We start from the raw sequence: 26,468 nt of genomic DNA on the forward strand, positions 1-26,468 counted from the left end.
ACAGAAGTTTGCAACTGTGATCTTCATCTATTCTATTTTTCATTAAATACAACCTCACTGTATTCTTTGAAGAAAAAGTTAAAGTATCGAAATACCAAATAATCCAACTTCACATGATGAAAAATGGCAACGATTTATTAGTTCAACAAAAAGGAAGTTATCAAACAGAGACTGACACTCTAAGGAAAAATAAGAGGACAGCAACAAAATACTGTCCCATCACCAAAAATAGCCAAAATCTGAAATATATATATGGAAAAAGAAAGAGGAAAATTACAAAGAGAGCTGTACAAACAAATAATCAAGAACTATATAGCTAGTAAAATCTCAGAATGAGCTAAAATGAATAATACATAAATCAACAGAAAAGATATATTTAGTTATGTTTAAAATAAAATATGCTTAGAATAAAAGAAAAAGTGTCAGGACACTAGCTGCTAGGTGAAGGCGGCAGCTACGATTATTGTTATCATTCCATTTGACAAAACGAAATCTTGCAAACCACCTACTTTTTTTCAAGTACTTACTCTCTTATTACAAGAACAGCTCTGAAAAAATGAAACAGATTCAGAGGACAAAGAGAATGAACAGCAAACTAGAAAATAAGTCCAATAAAGAGACTGAAGACACGGCTTACATTCAGCGTAAGGAAGAACAATAGATATTTGACTTTCTTTTTCCCAAGTTGTCCGTGACAGATTGTTGTGATTCAGGGTCAGCCTGTGGGTTCGGCAGTTGGGTCGGACGACTCAGAGGAGGAGGGGGGTGTTGAAGACCTTGCTGAGGGGGTTGAAGATCTTGATGATGAGAGCCCTCAGCCAGGCCCCTCCCACTTGGTCACCACGGAGACCCAGCTGTGTGAGCCTGACAGCGTGGATGAAGATGACCCACAGCTGGCCCTGTTCAAGGACGCCCGACGCAGGAGGCAGTCAAGTAGGAGTAAACAGAGGAAGGCAATGGGGCTCCTCGGAAGGAGGCAGAGAGAAGCCACGCCCTGAACTCTATATAAGGGGAATGTGTGGGAGGGCTGGTTTGCTGAAGGCAACCGCTTGGATAGTTCCTATTTCTTAAAGCTCCTGTTTCTTGGTTCGTGTCTTGTTTGTTTTTGTAGCTATAAATTTGGCAGGCGTAATTCCAGCCTCTTGCCTTCTTGTAAAAGGGGTTGTCCCTGCCTTTTCTGCAGGGCCGGTAGCAGGCTGGTACAGAACACAGATTGGCTACTACACTACATATTTCTTTTAACTTTTTTGATATTTAATTTTACACAATCTGGCTCTGAAGTGTCCAGGAAAGAAGTAATGAGAACCAAGTAACAATTGTCCCATTTTTATTTTTTACAAGTATTAAATCGGTTTTTAAACATGTTCTAGACCTTCTGATCTCAAAGATAATAAAATAAAAACCTCTGCACAACCCAATTACTTTTTCCAAAAGAAACATCTGCTTCATAATGATCAAGCTAGACAGTATATATACCTATATCAGATCACAAGCGTAAATTGCCTGGGGAGCAAATCTAGCCTGTTTTTACATGCAGTTAACAATTCTTTGCATTGGCTTAACATGTAATGATACCAAGCAGAAGACAATTCCACCAGATAATTATCTGAGGTCCCTTCCATTTAGAGAAACACTTAACCTCATTTTTGTTAACCATACTAGTTCAATGCAGAAACTAGCCCATAGTACATTTCCTGTTGTTGTTAGCTGCGAAGTCGTGTCCGACCCATCGCGACCCTATGGACAATGTTCCTCCAGGCCTTCCTGTCCTCTACCATCTTCTGGAGTCCATTTAAGCTCGCGCCTACTGCTTCAGTGACTCCATCCAGCCACCTCATTCTCTGTCGTCCCCTTCTTCTATTGCCCTCAATCTTTCCCAGCATTAGGCTCTTCTCCAGTGAGTCCTTCCTTCTCATTAGGTGGCCAAAGTATTTGAGTTTTAGCTTCAGGATCTGGCCTTCTAAAGAGCAGTCAGGGTTGATCTCCTCGAGGACTGACCAGTTTGATCACCTTGCAGTCCAAGGGACTCACAGGAGTCTTCTCCAGCACCATAGGCTTCAATTCTTTGGCGCTCAGCCTTTCTTATGGTCCAGCTTTCACTGCCATACATTGCAACTGGGAAGACCATAGCCTTGACTATACGCACTTTTGTTGACAGGGTGATGTCTCTGCTTTTTAGTGTGCTGTCTAGATTTGCCATGGCTTTCCTCCCCAGGAGCAAGCATCTTTTAATTTCTTGGCTACAGTCCCCATCTGCAGTGATCTTGGAGCCCAGGAAAATAAAATCTGTCACTACCTCCATTTCTTCCCCATCTATTTGCCAGGTACATTTCCTATAGTGTCTTAATTATTCAAGTCATCTCAGCAACCTAGATTCCATTACTTGTTTCCTGAACATGGACACCATTATTGCTTTAACATTTTGATCTGAATGATTTAGATATAGAGCTAATCCAGATCTACATGAAAGTGTTACTTGAAGGAAGATACAAATGTTAGGTTTTGACACTATCCCTACAGGGACAACTGAAGTTTTATCTGTGTGCATCAAGCGGTGATATATGCCTGTCTAACTGACTATCTTTGGGGAGATCACCAAACATGGATTTGGATTTGTCTGACAATACAGCAAATGAAGGCTTATGAGTAATACAAGTCAGACAAGCCTGAAAAGAACAACCTAATATATTTCAATAGCTTTGTTCTATGTGGTCAATTATTTTACTATAGTAAGAAAACTTTTAGTCTATCCATGGGTATTTTATGTTGCACTGCAAGATAAACATTCAAAACAATTTCTTTTCCAATAGACGAATTTTAAAAAACCTTATTAATGAATATATTTTTAAAAGTAGATAAACTTCTAAATCTCAAAAACTGAGAACCAAGACTTAAGAATCTTCCTGATTAGGTTTTAATTTTTAAATATTTCTAATGCATTAATTACTAATTTTCACGTATTTACTCAAAATGAAAGATAAGCAAATTTGTCAATATTTATATTAATCATATTTTTATGAATATATCTATCTGAATTCTATGATGGCAGCAGGAAGGCTATTCCAGATGGCTGTAACTGTGGGATATCACAATGTGGCATATTTGCGTAAGAGAAAATTCCTAGCCTTGTGTATAATGCAAGGCTTTTGTTAATCACCTTCTCCTTAATGCAACTGACAATATAACTCTTATGTTATGTTATGTTATAATCATTTAATATCTATATATTAAAGAAAATTCACACATGTTCTTCATGATTCATTCTTGTTCTTTACTTACTGGCAGATGAATGTGCATTTCAAAATGTATAAAGAAAGGTAAGGTAAAGTTTCCCCCGCACATGCGTGCTAGTCGTTTCCGACTCTAGGGGCTGGTGCTCATCTCCGTTTCAAAGCCAAAGAGCCAGCGCTTGTCCGAGGATGTCTCCGTGGTCATGTGGCCGGCATGACTAGACGCCAAAGGCGCACGGAACACTGTTACCTTCCCACCGTAGTGGTCCCTATTTTTCTACTTGCATTTTTACGTGCTTTCGAACTGCTAGGTTGGCAGAAGCTGGGACGAGTAACAGGCGCTCACTCTTTTACGTGGCACTCGGGATTCGACCCGCCAAACTGCCGACCTTCAGATCGACAAGTTCAGCGTCCTAACCCACTGAGCCACCGCGTCCCTTTCAAAATGTATGGTGAGCCTTAATAATCAAACAGCACAGAATTAATCCCTCATTCCCCAAACAGCATGGAAAAACAATCTAAAAACTATGGTGGAGTTTGAAGTGGATCATAACAGATTAGACAGAAAAAGATTTCTTGTCATCACTTCAAGACATCCTGTGCAACCCAGTGAATTTCTTTTGAGAATTCAGAATATCTTTGATACAGTATCAGTGATTTCTGACATATTTTGATATCAGTGGAAGTTGCCCTTCCAATCTAAACTGCATGTACTGAGGACTACAGCAGGAACAAAGAATTAAGGTTGTTTCTGTTCTTGCCCTGATCAAGCAATTATTTCTAAAGCGCATGCCAACTATTCATTAAATAAAAATCATATTCTTTCACTTTCACTACAAAAAAGAATTTTATAAGAATGGGGGGGTGGGCAATAAACTGAACATTCATATTGCTGCAACAACTCCCTATGTTTGGCTCCTTATACGAGAAGGAATTTAAAATCTTCGTACAGTATTTCATATCAAACTTCAATAGATAATAATCAGCTCAGAAGTCTATAAATAAACTAAAATCTTCCTTCTATAAGAAACAAAAGGATACAATATACATGCTTTGCATAGTTAAGTTCTTACAGATTAGACTGAAAAAGAAATTAAAAGCCATTTTTTATTACCACAGACTATGAATAAGCAATCTGGTATCATTCATAATCTGGACTGTAATCATCATCATCATCACTGTAATAATTTATGAGATCATCATCTAAAATGTCAGGAACAGTTTTCCAAACTTTGATCTATTGAATCCTAGGATACTATAACCCCTTGATGGGATTCTGTGAGCAAGTAATGAATTCTATAGCAATTCATTTCAGCAAACGACTCTGGACAATTCACAATTACAGTTAAAATGTTAAAAACATTTTAAAACAATAAAAACAGGAGAAAGCATTAAAATAGTAAAACAACAACAGTAAAACGTCTAATTCAAAGTACAGGGTATCTGCCCATTGACAATATAGCCAGAAGGCTGGGCTCTTGGTGCATGTAGCACCCCAGTCTCTGGACTACAGCCAAGTTTTTAGAGTTTTCTGAAAGGCTAATAAGGTTGGAGCCAATCTAATCTCTGAAGGGAAGATGTTCCACAAAGCGGGGACTGCTGCAGAAAAAGCTTGCCTACTAGTCCCCACCAGGCCACATTATTTGGCTCACAGGATCTGCAGCATACCTATTCTATTTGACTTGGTTGGATGGGTAGAGACTCTGTAAAAAAGGCAATACCTCAGGTACTATATCCTAGTCCCAAGCCATGTAGGACTTTATAGGTAACCATCAGCATCTTGAATTGCACCCGGAAACACACTGGTAATTACTGCAGCTCATGCAGGAGTGGTGCTATGTGGGTCGTATATTTGGCACCACTTATTAACTATGTGGCTGCATTCTATATCAGTTGAAGTTTCCCAATGGTCTTCAAGGGCAGTTCCATGTACAGCATGTCACAATAGTTTAATTTGGAAAGTACTGTGAGCAGAGCTTCCCACTCCAGGTATATGAGCATCTGGGATACCACCCAAAGATATGCAAAGGCCTACTTGGCCATGGCTGCCATCTGCTCTTTGCGTAGGAGCCGTGAGTCCAGAGGACCCCAAGATTGTGCAATGGGTCTGTTTAGGGCAGTGTCACCCCATCCAGAACTAGAGATGGAAGATCCTTGTCACCTTATTTGGTGACTCTGGGCAGTTTACAAATTATTTAAACTTTCAAAAAAACACAAGAAACCATAAGGATAAAGATGGGAAGATGACAAACCAGGATAACAAAATCCAAACAATCTAAAGTAAAATTAGGCTTCAGAAAGCCCTGAATGCAAAGTCAGGACTTCAAGGTATTCAGTAATCAAGAATGAGGTGACAAAGGCATGAGTGACTATCTGAAGGATCCTTTTTCATTAGTTTGATTTTTTTTCTGCTTCATCATAAATAGATTTTTAATGTTCGGTTATAACAGATTTGTTCTGTTCTTGTATAAGAGTAGAAATATGTCTGTTCGTGTATGATATACAGAGGGGACAAATATCCTGCAGCTTTTAACTTTGGCTCTGCCTGCCTCTTTCTCTTTCTTTCTTTCTTTCTTTCTTTCTTTCTTTCTTTCTTTCTTTCTTTCTTTCTTTTTCTTTCTTTCTTCCGTTCTTTCTCTCCCGTCCTTCCTTCCTTCTTTCCTTCATTTATGTATATTTCTATGCTGCCCTGCTTTTCTGATACAGAGACCCTGGGCAGCTTACAATATAATGAAAAAAATAAAACGTGCTAAAAACAACTAGTGTTAGAAAAATTGAACAGAAAATTTAAAAACCAACATGATGAGTGGCCCTTCTCCTCACCATCTGCTGTCTCTATTGGAACCTCAGGTCAAGTGGCATAGCTAACTTTTTAGGCTTTTCTAAAAGGCCAGGAATGTGGGGGCAGATCTCACCTCCAATGGGAGAATATTCCAGAGGATGGGGCCACAACAGAAAAGGCTCTTCCCCGGTGCCCCACCAGCAGAAAATCTCTGGCAAACAGGATCTGCAGTAGGCCCTTTCCAGTGGAACAAGTGTGGCAGTTCCTCAGACACTGTGGGCCAATGCCATAAAGAACTTTAAAAATAATAAGCAACACCTTGAATTAGATCCAAAAGCACATTGCAGGCAATGCAGCTTGTATAACAGTGCTGTCTTATATGCCACCCAAGGGGCCTAATTAGCTGTCTGCACCACTCCATTCTGTACCAGTTGTAGCTTCTGAATACTTTTCACAAGTAGAGTTGTAATAATCCAACTCAAGATGACCACACATGAGTGGCTCATCCAACCATTAACCAAGCTGCATTTATAACAGTAATTATAAAAGGTGCAGCCAGCACTGAGAGACAAATAGAGAATTTTATTATTAATTATTCACATACACCATAGAATGCATAATTTTAAAAATAGTTTGAAGCTTTTCCTTAAGCTAAATTTTTCCAAGTGTTTTACTCTACTTTCACATAGAAAGGGTTAGCTCCTATCCTTGAACATGTTGGATGTCTTCTTCAGCCAGAGCTACAAAGCAATATGTATCAACAGAAGTTAGTAGAAATTTATTCATTTGGTAATTCAAAAAATATTCTGCTAAAGAAAACTCTTAAAATATGATCATCAGAAGCCCAGAGGCTTGTTAATGTATAGAGAATAAAATATGGATTGAAAAGTGTCCTGCCTCATTGTTGCATAGTAACAGGATAATCACAGATGTCTTTGGTTTCATTCAGCAGGGTTGAATGAAACATTTAGCTTATGACTAATATGTTTCTTCTTTGCCATTTCTTTAAACGTCTAGACATACAATACACTCAGCCACACATGCAAGCAAAGAAAATACATATGAACCATTCACTTAATCCTCCCAGAGGCTGAAAAATACATTACAAAAATGGGAACCTATACTAACTTTGCAAATTATGTTGGCAAAACTACATTAAACAAAATACATAAAATGGACAAATATCTGCCCTAAAAGGGGGGGGGAGATTATCAGGTGGGCAGATGAATTCCTAGATACAGATAATCCCCCTAATTGAGCTGTAGATATAAAACTGCCAAAGGAGCATCATAACAGTAATTTGTAACATTTCTGTTCAGAAGAAATAAGTTGCAGTTTCCCAGTTTTTCTAAGAATATTTTTGATATTTTAAAATTACCGGTATTTTCTTCACAAGTAAAGAAAAAACAACCCCAAATCCCCAAATGTTCTTTGCAGCAAATTCTTTGCTTCTTTACCCAAGATTTTTGCAACTGAAAATACTCTTATAGACAGAAGCGTGCCATGGAATTTAAAAAAACTCATTGTAATTAAGACTACATTACAATCTTTAGCCACAATCCCATGCAATACCACATGAAATACAGTCCAAACTAGCAATGATCAACGATAACTAAAATCAGTCCAAAAGTCCAAAGCACCTGCAATCCAAAGTACCTGAAAGTAGGACAAGATGCAATGGATAAAAACTAATCAAGGAGAGAACCAATCTAGAACAAAGGAGAAATTTCTTGAAAATTAGAACAACTTGCCTTCAGAAGTTATGTGTGCTCTAACAGTCGAGTTTTTAAGGAGATTGGACAACCATGTAGAGGGGGGGCGGGGTTTAAAGCTGTCAATTCTCCACCATAATTCACCACCAAAGTTCTTGGAGGCTCTGACAATAGCCTCTCTAAGCAAGATGGAAATGACTGAGTAGCTCTTTAACAATTTATTCTCTGGATTTACTAGGATTTTATAAAATATGAATATAATTTAGTATTTTAGAATATGAAAACATGTATTTTTAGAATAATCACTGATGTTTCTGAATTGTTTTACAGGTTTTCAATTCACATTGAGTATCTACATGTAATATATATATCCACCAAAACATAAAATGTGAAAACACATTCAGATATATATACATATATACACCTGCATACATACAAATGCATACATAGATTCACATACACAGCATATCCAACCTTTTATTCTCAAAAAAATGTAAAATAAATACACTTGTAAAATTAGAAATTTGTCAATACTTAAGAAGTTTGCTTTCTTCTTTAACAATTGAAACTACACATTCTAGCAAACTGTAAACAACACAGAAAACATGCTTCTATTTTTCCACTTGAATGAAGTTGCAACATGTTTCTAATAATAATGCAGCTATTGAACTATTAAATTTTCTATGCAGTTATTTTGATAGTCTTACAAACAGTCCTTTTCTCCATTATAACCATATCTCTATATATTATATCTACACCTTCTTAATGGTACAGGTGAAACTCGAAAAATTAGAATATCGTGCAAAAGTTCATTTATTTCAGTAATGCAACTTAAAAGGGGAAACTAATATACGAGATAGACTCATTACATGCAAAGCAAGATAGTTCAAACCCTGATTTGTAATAATTGTAATGATTATGGCTTACAGCTCATGATTGCTAAGCACACTGATTTGTGCTTTAGATTGTAAGCCGCCCTGAGTCTTCGGAGAAGGGCGGGAAATAAATGGGATTAAAAAAAACAAACCCAAATCCACAATTGTGAAAAGGTGCAATATTCTAGGCTCAAAGTGTCCCACTCTAATCAGCTAATTAAGCCATAACACCTGCAAAGGGTTCCTGAGCCTTTAAATGGTCTCTCAGTCTGGTTCAGTAGGAATCACAATCATGGGAAAGACTGCTGACCTGATAGTGTGCAGAAAACCAAAATTGACACCCTCCATAAGGAGGGAAAACCTCAAAAGGTAACTGCAAAAGAAGTTGGATGTTCCCAAAGTGCTGTATCAAAGCACTTTAATAGAAAGTTAGGTGGAAGGGAAAAGTGTAGAAGAAAAAGGTGCACAAGCAGCAGGGATGACCACAGCCTGGAGAGTATTGTCAGGAAAAGGCCATTCAAAAGTGTTGGGGACTTTCACAAGGAGTGGACTGAGGCTGCAGTCAGTGCATCAATAGCCACCACACACAGACGGATCCTGGACATGGGCTTCAAATGTCATATTCCTCGTCAAGCCACTCCTGAACAACAAACAACGTCAGAAGCATCTTACCTGGGCTAAAGAAAAACAGACCTGGTCTGTTGCTCAGTGGTCCAAACTCCTCTTTTCTGATGAGAGCAACGTTTGCATCTCATTTGGAAACCAAGGACCCAGAGTCTGGAGGAAGAATGGAGAGGCACACACTGCAAGATGCTTGAAGTCCAGTGTGAAGTTTCCACAGTCTGTATTGATTTGGGGAGCCATGTCATCTGCTGGTGTTGGTCCACTGTGCTTCATTAAGTCCAGGGTCAACGCAGCCATCTACCAGGAGATTTTGGAGCACTTCATGCTTCCTTCCACAGACGAGCTTTATGGGGATGCTCACTTCATTTTCCAGCAGAACTTGGCACCTGCCCACACTGCCAAAAGCACCAAAACCTGGTTCAATGACCATGGAATTACTGTGATTGATTGGCCAGCAAACTCGCCTGACCTGAACCCCATAGAGAATCTATGGGGCATTGCCAAGAGAAAGATGAGACACATGAGACCGAACAATGCAGAAGAGCTGAAGGCCGCTATTGAAGCATCCTGGTCTTCCATAACACCTCAGCAGTGCCACAGGCTGATAGCTTCCATGCCACGTTGCATTGAGGCAGTAATTGCTACAAAAGGGGCCCAAACCAAGTACTGAGTACATATGCATGCTTATGCTTTTCAGAGGTCTGATATTGTTCTATGTACACTCCTTGTTTTATTGATTGCATGTAGTATTCTAATTTAGCTACTGCTAAGCTTGTAAGCCGCCCTGAGTCTTCGGAGAAGGGCGGGATATAAATGGAATTAAAATAAAAATAAATAAATAAAAGTAATTTTCTGAGATTGTGGATTTGGGGTTTTCATGAGCTATACGCCATAATCATCACAATTATGACAAATCACAGCTTGAACTATCTTGCTTTGCATGTAATGAGTCTATCTCATATATTAGTTTCTGTGATGTATTAATGTTAAAAAAGGTTAAATGTTATAGTTCATGTTAAAACATTGTGCGAGGTAAATAGCCGTGACAGGAACACACGCAGCAGCTTTGACAGCTGTCAAAAGCTGCCGCCGGCGATGGCGCAGGCGTGGCAGCTGACAGCTCGCAGCTGTCAGACTGGTCATTCACTACGCAGGCGCAGCCGCCACGAGGATTCCAAACTGTCAAACAAGACGAGGCAGCCGATTGGCTCAGTAGTTCAGACGGGAGGGGGACGAACGGCTGATTGGTCTAGCCAGCCGGCGGCTGGCTATAAAAGAGCTGAAGCGAAAGCCCCCCAGGTTCCTAGTGCAGGCGATAGACAGGGACAGGGTAGCCCAGGGAGTCCACCAACTAAACCCAAAGGTGACAATTAGGGCAAAACTACAAGGGGTCCCCTGTGACATGGAGGTGGATTCTGGCTCATCGGTCTCCCTAATTTCATTTAATACCTTTAGGAAAATTTGCCAGCAGAACTGGAGGGGTATTCCATTAGATACACCTGGCGGATTACCAAAAGACCCCCATACAATTAAAAGGAAGGGCCAGATTAATAGTGGAATTCAAAAAATTCCGGGGACCTCTGAACGTGTTAGTCACACAAGGAGAATGAACCAGCCTAATCAGTCTAGACTGGTTCAAAGCCTTAGGCATTGCCATAACAGGAGTACACACCACACAGGCCGCAAGCCTCGAAGCCATCTGCAAGCAATTTGCAGACGTCTTCGATGGCTCACTTGGGAAATATACTGGGGCCCCAATCTCCCTTAAACTTAACCCATAAGGTACTACCCATAAGGATTAGAGCCAGGAGAGTTCCGTTCGCCCTCAAAAAGCAAATTGAGGACGAACTGGACCACCTGGTTAAAATAGGGGTCCTAGAACCTACCGATGGGGGAAGCTGGGAAACCCCAATTGTCACCTCGATTAAACCTAACGGCCAGATTAGACTCTGCGCCGACTATAAGGCTACCCTGAACTGAGTGTTAAACGCACACGCTTACCCAGTCCCCGCGGTAAAAGACGTCCTCTCTTCCATCCAATCCGGCGCCATCTTTGCCAAGTTAGACTTGGCGTAGGCGTATTTGCAACTCCCGGTTACCCAGGAAACCGTGGATGCACAGACCATAGTCACTCACCGCGGGGCTTTTAAAGTAAAGCAACTACAATTTGGCATATCGGCAGCCCCGGGAATATTCCAGGAAATAATAGAAAAAAACTTAAAAGGAATTCCCGGGGTCTGCCCCTACTTCGACGATGTTCTCATCACCGGAGAATCCGAACCAATTTTAGCAGAAAGACTGACAGCTGTCCTAAAGAGATTTAGAACAGCCGGTCTCAAGCTACAAAAAGAAAAATGTTCAATAGGAGTTCCCTCCATGGAATTCCTCGGCTATAGAATAGACGCCCAAGGGATCCATCCAACCACCTCCAAAATCAAAGCAATCAGAGCAGCCCCCACACCAAAAAACAAGCAGGAGTTACAAGCCTTCCTGGGGCTGTTAAACTTCTATCATGCATTCCTGCCCCATAAAGCAACTATAGCCGAAACCCTACACAGACTGCTAGATAAAGGAAGCCCATGGATCTGGACGTCACATCATGATGCCAGCTTCCAGAACCTAAAAAACATCCTATGTAACAGCTCCACGGTCACACTGTTCAGGGAAGACCTGCCCATATGCATCGCTTGCGATGCCTTCCCGTACAGAATAGGCGCAGTCCTTAGCCACTTAACAGAGGACGGAAGGCAAAATTGCTGCCTGCAATTAGTGCAGGTTCGCATCCCACCAGGCTCAAGGTTGACTCAGCCTTCCATCCTTCCGAGGTAGGTAAAATGAGGACCCAGATTGTTGGGGGCAATTAAGCTGACTTTGTAATAATGCCGCTTGGGGTGTGTGTGAAAGCCCTAATAAGCAGGCATATACATAGAATGAAGGCTACTGCTAAGCTTGTAAGCCGCCCTGAGTCTTTGGAGAAGGGTGGGATATAAATGGAATTAAAATAAATAAATAAAAAATAAATAAAAGCCAATAGCATTTTATTCCAGAACCCTTACTAAAGCGGAAAGAAATTACACTCAAATTGACAGGGTGGCATTGGCGATTGTCGCCGGTGTAAAAAAGTTTCATGACTATCTGTATGGCAGGCAATTCATCATTTTTACCGATCATAAACCCCTCTTAGGCATATTTACATGAGACAAATTAACGCCCAAAATCCTGTCACTCAGAATATTACGATGGTCAACTTTCTTATCGGCTTACGCATATAAACTAGTGCACAAACCAGGGAAAGAAATGGGTCATGCAGACGGACTCAGTAGGCTTCCTGTACCAACTAATGATCCAGACCCAGCCCCGGCAGGACATATCTTAGCAATTTCTGAATTACCGGAATGCCCCTTGTCTGCTAAGGACATCGCCGCAGCCGCAGCCAAAGAGATAACCAGTAGCAGAGTACTGCAATGGGTCACTACTGGGTGGCCAGAGAACTGCCCAAGTCCAGAGTTCCTGCCATACTTCGCAAGGAAGCAGGAACTGTCATCCCACTTGGGGTGCATTCTATGGGGTAACAGAGTAGTGGTTCCGGGGAAACACAGACTGCAAACGTTACGCACACTACACGAAGGACACCCAGGGGTGGTGAAAATGAAAGCCCTCACTAGAAGCTATGTGTGGTGGCCAGGAATAGATAAAAACATCGAGGAACACGTAGCAGGATGCTACCCCTGCCAATTAACATGATCAGCCCCATCTCAGGCCCCAGTCCATAAATGGGAAACAACCAAAAATCCATGGTCCAGGGTGCACTTGGATTTCGCGGGGCCCTTACAAGGACAAAACTTTCTAATAGCAGTAGATAGCTATTCTAAGTGGCTGGAAGTCCTCCCACTCAGCAGCATAACTTCAGCCACCACAATACAGGCACTTAGGGGGCTTTTCGCCACACATGGCCTCCCCGATGTGTTGGTCTCGGATAACGGCCCACAATTCACGTCTCGTGAATTTCAGATGTTCACCACGGAGAACTGTATTAGACACATCACGTCAGCCCCATTCCATCCCTCAACTAACGGTATGGCAGAGATTATGGTGAGGTCTACTAAAGATGCCCTATAGAAATTCGTCAAAGGGAACTGGCACCGAAGACTCACCCAGTTCTTACTGGCCCAGCACACCACCCCCTGTACAACCACGGGAAAATCACCGGCGGAACTAAGGTGGGGACGACGACTAATTACCAGGCTGGATAGACTGCACCCTGACAGGTCTAATGCCGACGCACACCAACCCCACCCGCAAAGAACCTTAAGGAGCGGACAAACCGTTTGGGCAAGGAACTATGCGGTGGGACTCAAGTGGATAGAAGGGATAATCATAGACCAAACAGGGCCCTTGTCATATCTCATAGATACTGGCCACAACGGGTACATCCGACGACACATCGACCAACTAAGGGAAAGAAGCCCCCAAAACTTAACAGACTGCGCACAACCCGCAGTTACAGAGAGAGATTGACCCCGCCAGAAAGGGAACTAGAACTACCTATCCAATCATCATCATCATCTGGGACTAACCGCCAACAACCACCAGAACAGGGGGAAGGGGAGCTGGACGCGGAAAAACCCCTATGTAGCTCCGAGCGAACAAGGAAACCACCAGCCTACCTACAAGACTTTGAATGGTCAGGCAACAAACAGCAACAGAAGGGCAGGGCAGAATCCTGTTCGGGGGAGGGGTAAGGGGTGTGATGTATTAATGTTAAAAAAGGTTAAATGTTATAGTTTATGTTAAAACATTGTGTGAAGTAAATAGCCGTGACAGGAACACACGCGGCAGCTTTGACAGCTGTCAAAAGCTGCCGCCGGCGATGGCGCAGGCACGGCAGCTGACAGCTCGCAGCTGTCAGACTGGTCATCCTCTACACAGGCGCAGCCGCCACGAGGATTCCGAACTGTCAAACAAGACGAGGCAGCTGATTGGCTCAGTAGTTCAGGTGGGAGGGGGACGAACGGATGATTGGTCTAGCCAGCCGGCGGCTGGCTATAAAAGAGCTGAAGCGGAGCAGGTGATTGTCCGGTACCTCAATAAACTGTTAATGTTAGCCTGCTGTCTCCGAGTGGTCCTTGCAGCCACTTCAGTTTCCCCTTTTAAGTTGCATTACTGAAATAAATGAACTTTGGGCGATATTCTAATTTTTTGAGTTTCACCTGTATATTTTGAATTTTTAAAATGTCAATTGGAGGTTATTATTTAAAAATATTGTACTAGATGAACTTTCAGAAATAGGCATATTACTCTCTTCTGTCTGTCCCTTTTTAATTCATATACTTAGTATTATGGTGGTTGCTAGTGAACGTCATACTTATGCTTCCTTCTTTTCTTGTAATAATAACAGATTACGTTCGCAAAACGTGCAGAGGAAAACGTGCCACACTAATACATTAAAATAATCATGGGCCACAAACGAAAATCTGGTGCTATTTCACAGTTAGCAGAGAACTAGCAGTACTAGAGCTGGCAGTTTTGGTGATGACTGGTAATGGTCAGCAAGGTGACTGTTGGGACAGTGACAGTAATGTTGGGAGGGAGTAAATGTACTGATTTAAAAAAAAATGTTGACGAGACATAGAAGGTTGCTTTAGCAATAGATTATTCTTAATGTGATAATTTGTAGGTTTTAAGTCAGAGAACTTGGCTTTACCAGTAACATTATAGGAAACCTATTGATAGAATGAAATGTGGAAATGGCTCATAGACCAGGTGGAATAACCACAGAATCATTTTAGAGAATTATTTGGAGAATATCTAATAACATTTTGGAGGTATTTAAATCATTGAGAAATAAAGTCCTGTCAACTTCATAATATGAAATCATTGTAATTTTTGTAGATAATAAGAATCCCGCTAAGTGTGTATTGTATATTACTGTACTATATCTTTATTAAAAATCAATACAAGGTGAGGGTTATTGTACTGATAAGAAAATCTAAGAATTAAAATTATCAATAATACATCCTGCATAATCTGGTTCCTGGAACAACAACAAGCTTCAGGTTATACCAGATTTCTTATTCAATACAATAATCTTGCACACTGATACATATGAATCTGCAGTGTTGATATGGCTCAAATCAAGTTTTTGCTTTAAATTCTGCAGAAATTTAGATTTCCAACATAATTTATGTCTTGTGTTGTATAATTTATTACCATAATCCAGCCACCTATATACAGGAAGTCCTAACTTAATATCTATGCATTCAGCAACAGCTCAAAGTTAGAACACGTGGGCTTCTGACTGGCCCTCAATGGTCTGATTATTGCAGCCTTTGCAATCACGTGAACCAACTTTGGGCCCATCTGCACTTATGAGCCCCACCCCTGCTGCAACCCCTCCTAGCTCCAGCTGATTGCCATCATTCATCTTTGGTTATCTCCCTTCCACTAGGCTCACTACCCCAACTATTCATGGGGAACTATCATAGAAATCTCCAACTGGCTAGAGCTATCGCTAAGGTCATAATGCCATGGGTAGAGCTAGCAAGTGTGGGTGGGCTACCCTCTAAGGTCACTTGCACTGGCACAGTTAGGACCTTCTTTTGCAAATTAGCCAGGTCCTTCTTTCATGAAAAAAGACCCTAAATAACCTCTAACAGAACTGCTGTCACTAAGGCAGACAATCATGTGACATTTAATGACTGCATCACTTATTATAGCGCTGCCAGTTTCAATTAGGGTTATTACGAGGGCAATTCAGAAATAAACCTCTGTTTGGTTATCAATGACAGACACTTGAAGATACAGAACTTTTATTATACACATTAGAAAACTACATTACATTACTTTTCAATATAATCGCCAAATTGAGGCACTTGTCATAACGTCTTACAGGGTTTGAAATTCCTTAGTAGTAGTTGCTTGGTGCCAAATCTGGGCTATTAGGCGGGAGGGTGATCAAAAACATCCCAATGGAATTGCTTCAAAAGTTCTTGGGTGCATCTAGCAGTGTGCGGGCTAGCATTATTGTGAACTACCACCACACCGGAAGTTGTTTCTTAGAAAATCTCATTAAATGTGAATACTGCTAGTACTGCAGTACTGCAGTACTGCTAGTAAAGTTCATGGAGTGTGGTTCGACTATTAATTCAGAAGTTTACTGTGAAACGTTATGAAAACTCAGACGAGCCATCCATAACAAGTGTTGGGGCATGCTGACTTCCAATGTGCTGGTTCATGATAATGCTCGCCTACACACTGCTAGACGCACCCAAGAACTTTTGAAGCAGTTCCGTTGACTACTACTAAGGAATTTTAAACCTTGTAAGACATTAGAAGAAATGCCTCAATATGAATGGTGATTATGTCGAAAAGCAATGTAATGTTGTAGTTTTCTAATGTCTATAATAAAGTTCTGTATCTGCGAGTGTATGTCATTGATAACCAAATGGAGGTTTATTTCCAAATTGCCCTCATATATGAGGACTACCTGTAAATTATTAATGGGATTGTTTCAATTAAAATGCAACATGGAATCAAAGAACATTCTTCTGTTGCACAACTTTTAACTAAAAATATTTATCTGAATATAAAATGCTGCTCTGTGTTTTTTTAAAAAAATATTATCAACTATCTTTTACCAAAATATCTAGAAGTTGAATTTTTATAAGGTAAATATTCCAGGCGTACAATAACTTGGAGTAAAATATTCATCTCAATTGGAAGGATGATAAAAGATTGTACATTTTCTGTTATTATGCAGAAGCTACAAAATATCTGGAGACAGCTATCCCCCTACCCAAAAAATCTACTTTGTTTGTTCAGAATATTTCAGCAGTTATTAATTAAATGATATAAGATATTAAGAGGTTAATTAAGAAAATTTGTGATAGAAAAAATAGCATTGTGAAAATGATACAGCAAGACTGATATATTTTGAGAAAAATGCCTATGATGATTCCACTTAAATATTTTAAACATATTTATAAATTATTGTTGTTTCTATCTTTTTATAAAATTATTTCTTTCTTATATTAGGAATTTTAATTTTCCTGATTTTAAAGAACACCCATTGGGCTCATTTGTTATCATGACCATGTACTGGAAGAGTAACCATATTCATTAGTTAGCATTGTGAGCTCAGTTTGACAGTTATTATTCATTACCTTTGCAATCAACACAAATTCTTCAATCTAATTACTGTAGGAATTTGGTCACTTTCCCAGTGCTGAAAGTAGTTAGACATATATGGCTCTTACTAGGCAGGACATTTAAATCTTCTTCTCATGAGAAGTTGACCTTTTATAGCAATTCTCATTTTGAAAGGGCTGGTGGTATGCTATTTTAAAAAGCCAGATTTAATGGGATTAAACTTAATCAATTTTAAGTAGTGGCATTTTTAAAACCTTTGAAATTTTTAAGAATATAATTTATACAGAAAGGCAATAGTGTTAAGATACTTGTAATATACATTGTTTGGCCTTACATCCTTGCAGCTTCTGAAACTCCAAAGGCATTGAATATGCTGGTAAAGGCTAAGAGTAAATCAACATTTTATGTGGACCACCTGGTAAGCTGCTGCAAGACATCACATAGACTGAGTACAAGCAGCACAGCATGACAAAGTAGCAACAATGGTGCATTGGAAGATCTGCAAGAAATATAATCTGCCTGCAAGCAAGAACTGGTGGGACCATAAAATAGAGAAAGTCATAGAAAATGAAAAAGTTAAATTGCTCTGGGATTTTAGAATTCAAACAGACAAGCACCTGCCACATAACACCCTGGTCTTAATAACTGTCGATAAGAAAGACAAAAAAGTCTGGATAGTGGATTGGTAGTGCCTGGAGACCACAGAATCGAAGAGAAAGAACTGGAGAAGATAACAAAATACAAAGACCTACAAATAGAACAACTGTGGCAAAGGCAAGCAAGGGTAGTACCAATAATAATAGGTGCCTTGGGTGCAATCCTAAAACAACTGGAGCACCATTTGAACACCCCTAGCATTGACAAATTCGCCATCAGTCAAGTGCAAAAAGTGGCTTTACTGGGGACAGCTTCCATCCTGCAACAACACCATCAAACATCCAGATCTGCCAATCCCAGGTCCTTGCTAAGGACTCGATAGGTAGACAAAAATGCCAAATCCAGTCTGAATATCTGGATGACTGTGCTGCTGATGCTGCTGCTGATGATGATAATGACTTGCAAATAGAAGTTAGAATGACTATGGTAAAAAAGCAAATATAGAAACAGTTGTAATAAGCACCTTGAATACAATTCCAAAATTTGAAGCATCACTTTGAACACTATCAGCATTTATAAAATCACCATCAGTCAATTGCAAAAGGCAGCTTTACATGGAATAACCTACATTCTGTGATAGCACTTAGACTTATATACCTCTTCATAGTGCTTTACAGCACTCTCTAAGAGGTTTACAGAGCCAGCAAATTGCCCCAACAATCTGGGTCCTCATTTACTGACCTTGGAAGGATAGAAGGCTGAGTCAACCTTGAACCGGTCAGGATTGAACTGCTGACAGTTGACAGAGTTAGTCTGCAATACTGCATTCTAATCATTGTGCCACCGTGACACTTTTAATAATATTGAACAACAAAGTCTGGCTATCCCAAGTTCTTGGGAAGCAGCTGAAAGATAAGACAAAAATGTCAAATCACATCTGACCACCCAGTTAACTGTGTGACCAACCATAATAAGCATTATTTGGTTAATTTTAAATAATTAAAAATAAATAATTTGTTAATTTACAACCCCTATATAAAATATTTTAAAGTTTTTGAAGTTAGAGAGGTTTCTTTTAGCTAGGAACTACATTGCACTCATAGTTGGATGATGGAACAGACATACAAGAGCGAAGTTAGGGGTTCTAGGACAGATACGATTCTATCATTACAGATTCCACTTAGATAGTTCTAACAGTTTCTTCAAGTCCGAAGTGGTGACTAATGGATAAAAGATATCTTTGGTGTATACATTTTCGATCTTCTGAAGATCTCATTATACTATCTTCCAAGAGGAAGTCATTGCTCTTGCATGTTAGAATGAACTTTACTGGACTACAAAACAAATAGTTGGGAGCAAAATTTAAGACTAGATTTTAGTGTTCTTTGCATTCATCTAATGACCTCCTGGAGTTTTGCAGCCAGATGGAGTATTTCTATTCATATATCTTCCCACAAATATGTCCACTGCCTAGATTCATATAATGCTAACCCATGGGTTCACATTTAGTAATGTTTGAAAAGATTGTGTTGAATATATCATGTGATATTTTACTATAAATCATTAGAACAATATAGTAGCAAGGTCATGTCAAAGATTCCACTAAGCCAAGCCAAGCCAAGCCAATCATAATGTGAATTAAACCGTAGCATTCCAAAAAACATATTCTCCAGTAACTGTTCAGTAAAACTGTAACCTTGGAATAAACAGCAAATGTTTAAAATGTTTAATGCGGCAACTCTAAACTGAACACTCATTTCACTAGAGACTGCTTTCCTAAAATGACTACACACAATTGGAAATGACATACAATAGATGCTTTATGCACTTTCTGGCAAAAACGAAGCAAATAACCAGGTGTTTTGCCTCATTTTGACTTTGTGTATTTCAAATTCTAGGAAAGCAAAAGTACAGGGAACTGAAGTTTATCTTCTGCCCTTCCACCTCTGGTCTAGAGATAGGTGAGTGTATATTTAATTTTCCTTAATTTCTATTTTATGAAATTAGTTCGCTTCCCATTATTTTCATGTCTTTTCTTGAACAGAAGATTCTAACTCTACAGGATACAAGCTACATAATCTGCCAGCATTTCATTCTATTTCTACTCTTTTCTCTCTTAATTATATACAAGCAAAATAGGAGTTTGCTTTTTAAAAATATTAAAAGCAGAAAAAATTAAAAGGGAACATAATATAAAAGGTAGAATTAAAATAACATAATAATAATTAGTACAGCAGATGTCTGACAGTACCACTCAAAACGAGGCAACCTAAAATGGTTTTGTAGAACAACTCTGTCCCAGCTGTTTTCCAAAAAGATGTGAGTGTTGGCATCAACCTTTCTTTAACCTACTCTATGGCCCTTTAGAGCCTTCCAAATTGCACAGAGCAAAAAATGTAAACCTTTTTTTGTATGTGTGTACTAGAGTTTGGGAAATTTTGGGGATAAAAATTAACCCAAATATTTCTGCCCCCCTTCATCCACAAATGAAAAAAAGATTAAAAAAAGATAAAAACTGGAATTAAACCATATTAAAAAGTTTTAAATGAGATTGTAAAATCCTGATGATAGTTATATGATAGATATCTTACATTCTAAAATTTATGAGATGATTGAGGCATGTCTTCTTTCTTTTTTTAACAAGCCCAACAAACATATATAGCAAGACCTCTGAATGAAAAAAGCTTCTTCCCAAGCCATTTTATGAATACTTACCGTACCCATTTCAAGAAGCACAGAGATACTACTCAACAAAAGATCCTGGTATTATAATATAATAATAATATATAATACATATATTAAATATATGTACTGAGCTTTTTTTTTAAGAAAAAAAATCTGCTTCCAGTAGCGTCTCCATGATCTCTTTTTCCAGAATGGTCAATCACAACTGAATACAATTCCAAAACACATTATGTGTTTTAGTGAAAAGAGAATTAATTCTTAAATTTATTATTCATTATTCAGCAGCCTTTTTGAAATTGATGTAACTTCTCTTGTACTACTGTATCAGCACCCAGAATTCTTAGCCAAAATGTCCTTTGTGGACTGGAAATAGTGGGAATTATAGCTTGAATATTTTTGAAGCCATGTAAATTAGAAAATATTGTGTTACATACATTTTAGACAATGGCTAGGATTCATGGTTTAAACACAAAAGCCTAAATAGCAAAGAACTTCCCGATGAACAAGGATCTAAATATCCTTGTTTTAACTACCCCCTTCTCTACTATTTTCAATTATAACTTTTAAAAAAAATCAGTTTATAAAAAATGTATGCTAATCTATCCCCACATGGAATTCCCCAAGACATCCTCACCAACATTCCTATTTGTAGTTTAAAGTGTGCATTACTCTTCATTAAATATGAAGAGTAATCATTGACCATACATTAGAAGAACTCCAGCCTTTTGTTTCCTTTGTATCATTTTTATGTTTCATCATGTGTTCCAAGGTGAAATAAATAACCAAAATACAACAAAAACAATTTTTATGACGAATTAAAAGACACATTTCAGCCTTCTTTATTCTGTGTTTCAATGCCCATCAACCCAGCCAATATGATCAATAGTCAGAAATTATGGACCTAAAATCATAGGAGGAATCAAAGTATATTAATAAAAACTGGAAGAAAAACCACTGTAATAAATAAGAAATTATCACTTATTTGCTTTTTCTAACAGTTACTTTCTCTGAATTTATTTCCTTTAAAAACAAAAAAAGAAACATTTCCAAATATCTCAAAATCATCTATACGTATTTTCTGAAATCAAAAGCAATGCATACAGTACTGAAATATAGTATGTAGCATAACATTTCAATTCCACACACCCCCAAATAAATGGAAAAAGAAACTGACAAATTTTGAATGCATACTTGACGTAAGTCCCACAGAACTGAATCAATCATGGGTCCGGAGTACCTCGGGGACCACCTGCTGCCGGCGTCAACTTCCCTCCGCCCTGTGCGTTCCCACAGAGAGGGCCTCCTCAGGGTGCCCCCGGTCAGAGAATGTCGGCTGGGGGCCCCCAGGGGGAGGGCCTTCTCTGTGGGCGCTCCGGCTTTATGGAACCAACTGCCGGTTGAGCTCCGGACGGCACCGGACCTTTGCTCTTTCCGACGCAGTCTGAAGACCCATTTATTTGAACAAGCTGGCCTGGCCTGATGGGGGAAGTTAGGGTTTTTAATTGGGTTTTTATATTGTTACTGTTTTATCTGGGCAATTATTTAATTGTTTTTTTAAATTTTTGTATCCTCTATTTATATGTGCCCTGTTCACCGCCCTGAGTCCCTCGGGAGAAGGGTGGTATACAAATTTAATAAATAGTAAATAGTAATAGTAATCTTACTTCTTCATAGAAATAGATATGAATGCAGTATTTAAAATATTGACTTTCCTGTGCAACAAATTCAAGGACAACATCTTTTAAAAGTCACAAGCAAATAAATAAAATGAAATCAGAAATCAATATAAGGTGCAATTGGGAAAATAACTTGGTTTCTTAAATGTGCGAAGATTCCAGGGCTAACTTTCAATCTTTAGCAAGTTTCCAAACCACATTTAAATTAGGAGAAAGAAAATTTCACGGAGAAAGAAAATTAGAATATATTTAATATCAGAGATAAAGATTCTCGGTTCAATAGCTGTACCAAACAGTCAACCTCAAAGAACCTGCAGTCCTGAACACCCTTATCAGATGTCATGAATTTGGTGGGATTTATTTTGGAGTAAATATATTTAAAATTATTTTTCATGTGATTTAAAAGCAGCAATTTTTAAATGTACTGCATACATTTTAGACAACGTATACAACACAAGCAATATTCAACCTTCTAGCTGCCAAGGCAAAAAGCGTAGTAAAATCAAATCAAAGAGAAATTAGCTAATTTGGCATTGAGTCTTGCCATAAGGACTGACCCATGGAGAGAAAAATAAATAGCATCTAAATTTTCTAAATTCTGTACTTTTAAACATGTCTTCCTTTCTTCCAAAAAGAAGAAAGTTTTCAAAGCTGCACATTGATATCTTTCATATACGGTGGGGTCTTCCAAGTTCAGTTTGAGACATTTCTTTGTAAAACAAGGAAGTAGAGACTGTCCTGCATCCTTTCTCTTCCAACCTCTTTCCAGAGATGCTCTCAAGACTCTAGTTTCTAATGCCAGATTCCCTTTCTATGGAAAGGAAAAATCAGTAACATGAAAGTTTTGGGAAAAAGGGATATCAAACAGAAACTGTTCCAGGAAATAAATAAAATGAGGATGTGGAGAGCCTAGATGTATACGTTGGAACTCCAACTGGCATTATGTGAGAACAAAACATATTTTATTTCAATTATTTATAAATGCTATGTTTCTTTAATTCACTGAATAGTTCTAGAAAATGATCCTGAAAGGCATCCATGGAAAAGTGCAACTTAGAATCAAAGTGGTTTATTTTAAAAATGCCAATTTTTAAAAAAGTAATACCTATGAACAAAGCAATGTTTGATGTTGATGCTGAAACAAAAATTCAACAACTGGTTTGTTGTATATATATTTTTTATCATACTACAATGAAGATTCATGGAGGAATCGTTCCCCCTAATACAAATATGAATAATTCAACTTATTTTACAAGTGTAAAAGTCACATTCTCATAATAAATGGATAATATGGCATTTGAGCATGTAAATTAATTGGTGGTAAATTAAAATTATTTTAAATTAAATTCAAATTTTGTATTTCAGAGAGTTTGTAAAACTATAGCATGAACGTTCCGTTCCAACTGTCTTCTAATAATTCTTACATATCAAAACCATCCACAAAAAATATTTCTCACTTGTAGTGTAGATGAGAACACTCTGAATGAAAGTATACTGATCTGAATCCAGGAGGAGACAGTTTATGGTTTGTTAAATAAGCTATATGTTACAGTTTATTTTCAGATTAGTGCAACAGCTGAAGGTCTATACACTAGGATTTTTGGTAGAATAACTACTGCCCAAAACTATGTATTGTGACCTGTCAAAATCTCTCATTTTTTGAAAAAATCAAAGCAGCAAAATTGAAAGTTCACTTGAATGCCTGCCAGTGACATAGCTTATAAACAGAGTTTAGATTGACAAGGCAGAATGTGCAGGCTTGCAATAATTGACTTGCAGCTGTAATACCTGTTTGCTGTTGACAGAGATTTTACTTATTTTCTTTGTTGTTGTTATTCTCCACAGAACATTCATTTATTTTCATTTTCAGATTTAGCAAGAACTATAATAAAAAACACAAAAAACAGCTTAATGCTATTTCCTTGCACAGAAAAAAGATGTAATGATTTTTAAGCTTGCTTGGGACCAAAATTTTGTTCCTTATTTGTAGCTCTCCAGTATAGAGCCTTTTTGTGTCAAAAACTATGTGAAGCTAGAATAGTCAGTTGAATTTCTAACAAGTTAATTAGCTGAGACACTAATTAGGCACATTTGGACATCACAGTAGCTAAAATTCTGAAGATTATGATCTAGCAATTATACATGCTGCATAGCTTCCCCTCTTTTAGTCTCTCCTGCCAGAAAAAAAAGTAAACCAGAGGACCTTTTGTCATATTTCTTTTAACATAAATCCAAGCCAAGATTCAAAGCCAGGGTTTTTCCTTAGCGTGATATTTTGTCATTTTAATAAAACAAAAAAATGTTCTCATTACTCTTTAGCATTCCCATTTGCACTAGGCAATCAATATGTATTAGTAATCTTACTCAATCACAATAAACCAAAATTTTAAAATACCCTCCACCCAACATATTACATTATCAATTATTTCTTGTCTAAGTCAAAACTGGTCAGGCTCCAATTTTATATTAAATTATGAATTATGGCTTACAAACTAAATCCCTGGATTTTCATAGTACACTAAACCATGAATAGACTTATGGCCCAGCCCTAGGGAAAGGGTGTCAAACTGCCGACCCGCGGGCCCGATGTGTCACACGGAAGCTGCGCTCACCCCATTGCCGGCAATGGCAAAACTGTCCCAATATGTTGCGCGACATCACGTGACGTCACGAGTTCGACATTTCTGGCCTAAAGTGATGTACTGTATGATTCCACAGCTTACTTAGAAATACATAGAAATTAACAGTGGTACAATTAGGAGCATTAGAGTAAAATGAATAGAGAAAAAAATAAAAATCAGCACTGAAGATGGTCTATTATTAACATCCAATCAAGAATATGTTTTTCAAAATCAAACTGCATAATTTTCAAGGAAGCATGAAACTATAGTGATTTAGTGTTTTAATTACTCCAACAACTGTTGGGAAATAAACCCTATAAAGAATGGTCTTAACAGAAAATCCATGGCTTGTTTTCCCAACTTTGCCACCAAAGGATAGAGAAAAGTACAATGCTACCATCTATCCTTGCTTTGAATCTGGGCAATATGAAAGAAATTTGGAGAAAAGTTATTTTGCAATGCTAAGTTTGAGAAAGACATAGATGTATTCAAAGTGCTAGATAAATGTGTACCTCCAACTTTAATATTTAATAAGCTCACAATAATTATAAGTAGGATTTCATGTCAGTTAATAGCTAAAAGGAAAATAATGTCTATGAACTGCTCTGTAATTTATTAAAAACTCCTTTTGAAATAGGGATTGACCTATTCTAGTTCTCTAGCACTTTACCTGTTCAGAGTTTCAAAAAAGAAAGCATAAACTTTAGCCTTCATGAAACGAACACCATAATTCCAAATATCCATCTATTCCCTTTACTGTTTCTTTTCCTTTTTTTACTTCTCCAATATGTTGGTGGGTAAATGATTTCAAACTGATTTTTGTTTCTTCCCTTCCTCATAAAAAATACACAATGAGTACTGGCAATGAAGATGGATTTATCAAGTCCTATTAGTCTACACTTATTCACCAGCTCCATTAAATAGTTTCCCTAGTAAATTATGAGAACCCCATGGACATAATGCATCATAATTTCAGCAAAGGATAGGACAAAATATCTCATCAAATTCTGATCTCCAACCTAGTTTAGTGTAATCTGGAAAGCATAACTATTACGGTAAATAATCTCCTTGGTCTGAAAACTCAAAAATGTTGATTATTGGTGGCTTCCGGTTTGCACGCACGGCGCTTTTGGATGTGCAGGAAGAGCTCTCTCCCTGCCATCCGATCCTTCTTCATTGGAAGACCCTGAAAAGGGTTGAAAGTCGCCCTGGAAGAGTGACCACTGCAAGAAGGCCCTCCCTATGATCACGGAAGGGGAGCATCCCTCCACTTGAATCCGGAGCAGCTCCTTTGGCCCAAAGAAGAAGAGATCGGCCACCAAGATGGCCGATCATTAAGCCGTTCCCTGCCAAAAGCCAAAAGAACCATCTAGCACAACGAAGCAATCTGGAGGACCTGGGGGAGACCATACCTTATCCCCCTATCTGCCTTCCTGTGGGACTTTTCCGAAAATTTCCTCCCCCTTTTTTTAAAAAAAAACAAACGGCATTTGTATACTTAGAGGATAACATTTTAAG

The 26,468-nt window shown here is 38.5% G+C and overlaps 1 protein-coding gene across 1 annotated transcript in view; it reads right to left on the reverse strand.

The window, feature by feature from the left end:
- RBMS3 (RNA binding motif single stranded interacting protein 3) overlaps window positions 1–26,468 on the reverse strand; it is a gene marked incomplete at both ends in the record, with an annotated part of 526,486 nt that overhangs the window by 489,021 nt on the left and 10,997 nt on the right. The gene's annotated exons all lie outside the window — the stretch shown is intronic.

The sequence above is a fragment of the Vipera ursinii genome, assembly GCF_947247035.1.
Source record: "Vipera ursinii genome assembly, chromosome: Z".
Taxonomy (NCBI): domain Eukaryota; kingdom Metazoa; phylum Chordata; class Lepidosauria; order Squamata; family Viperidae; genus Vipera; species Vipera ursinii.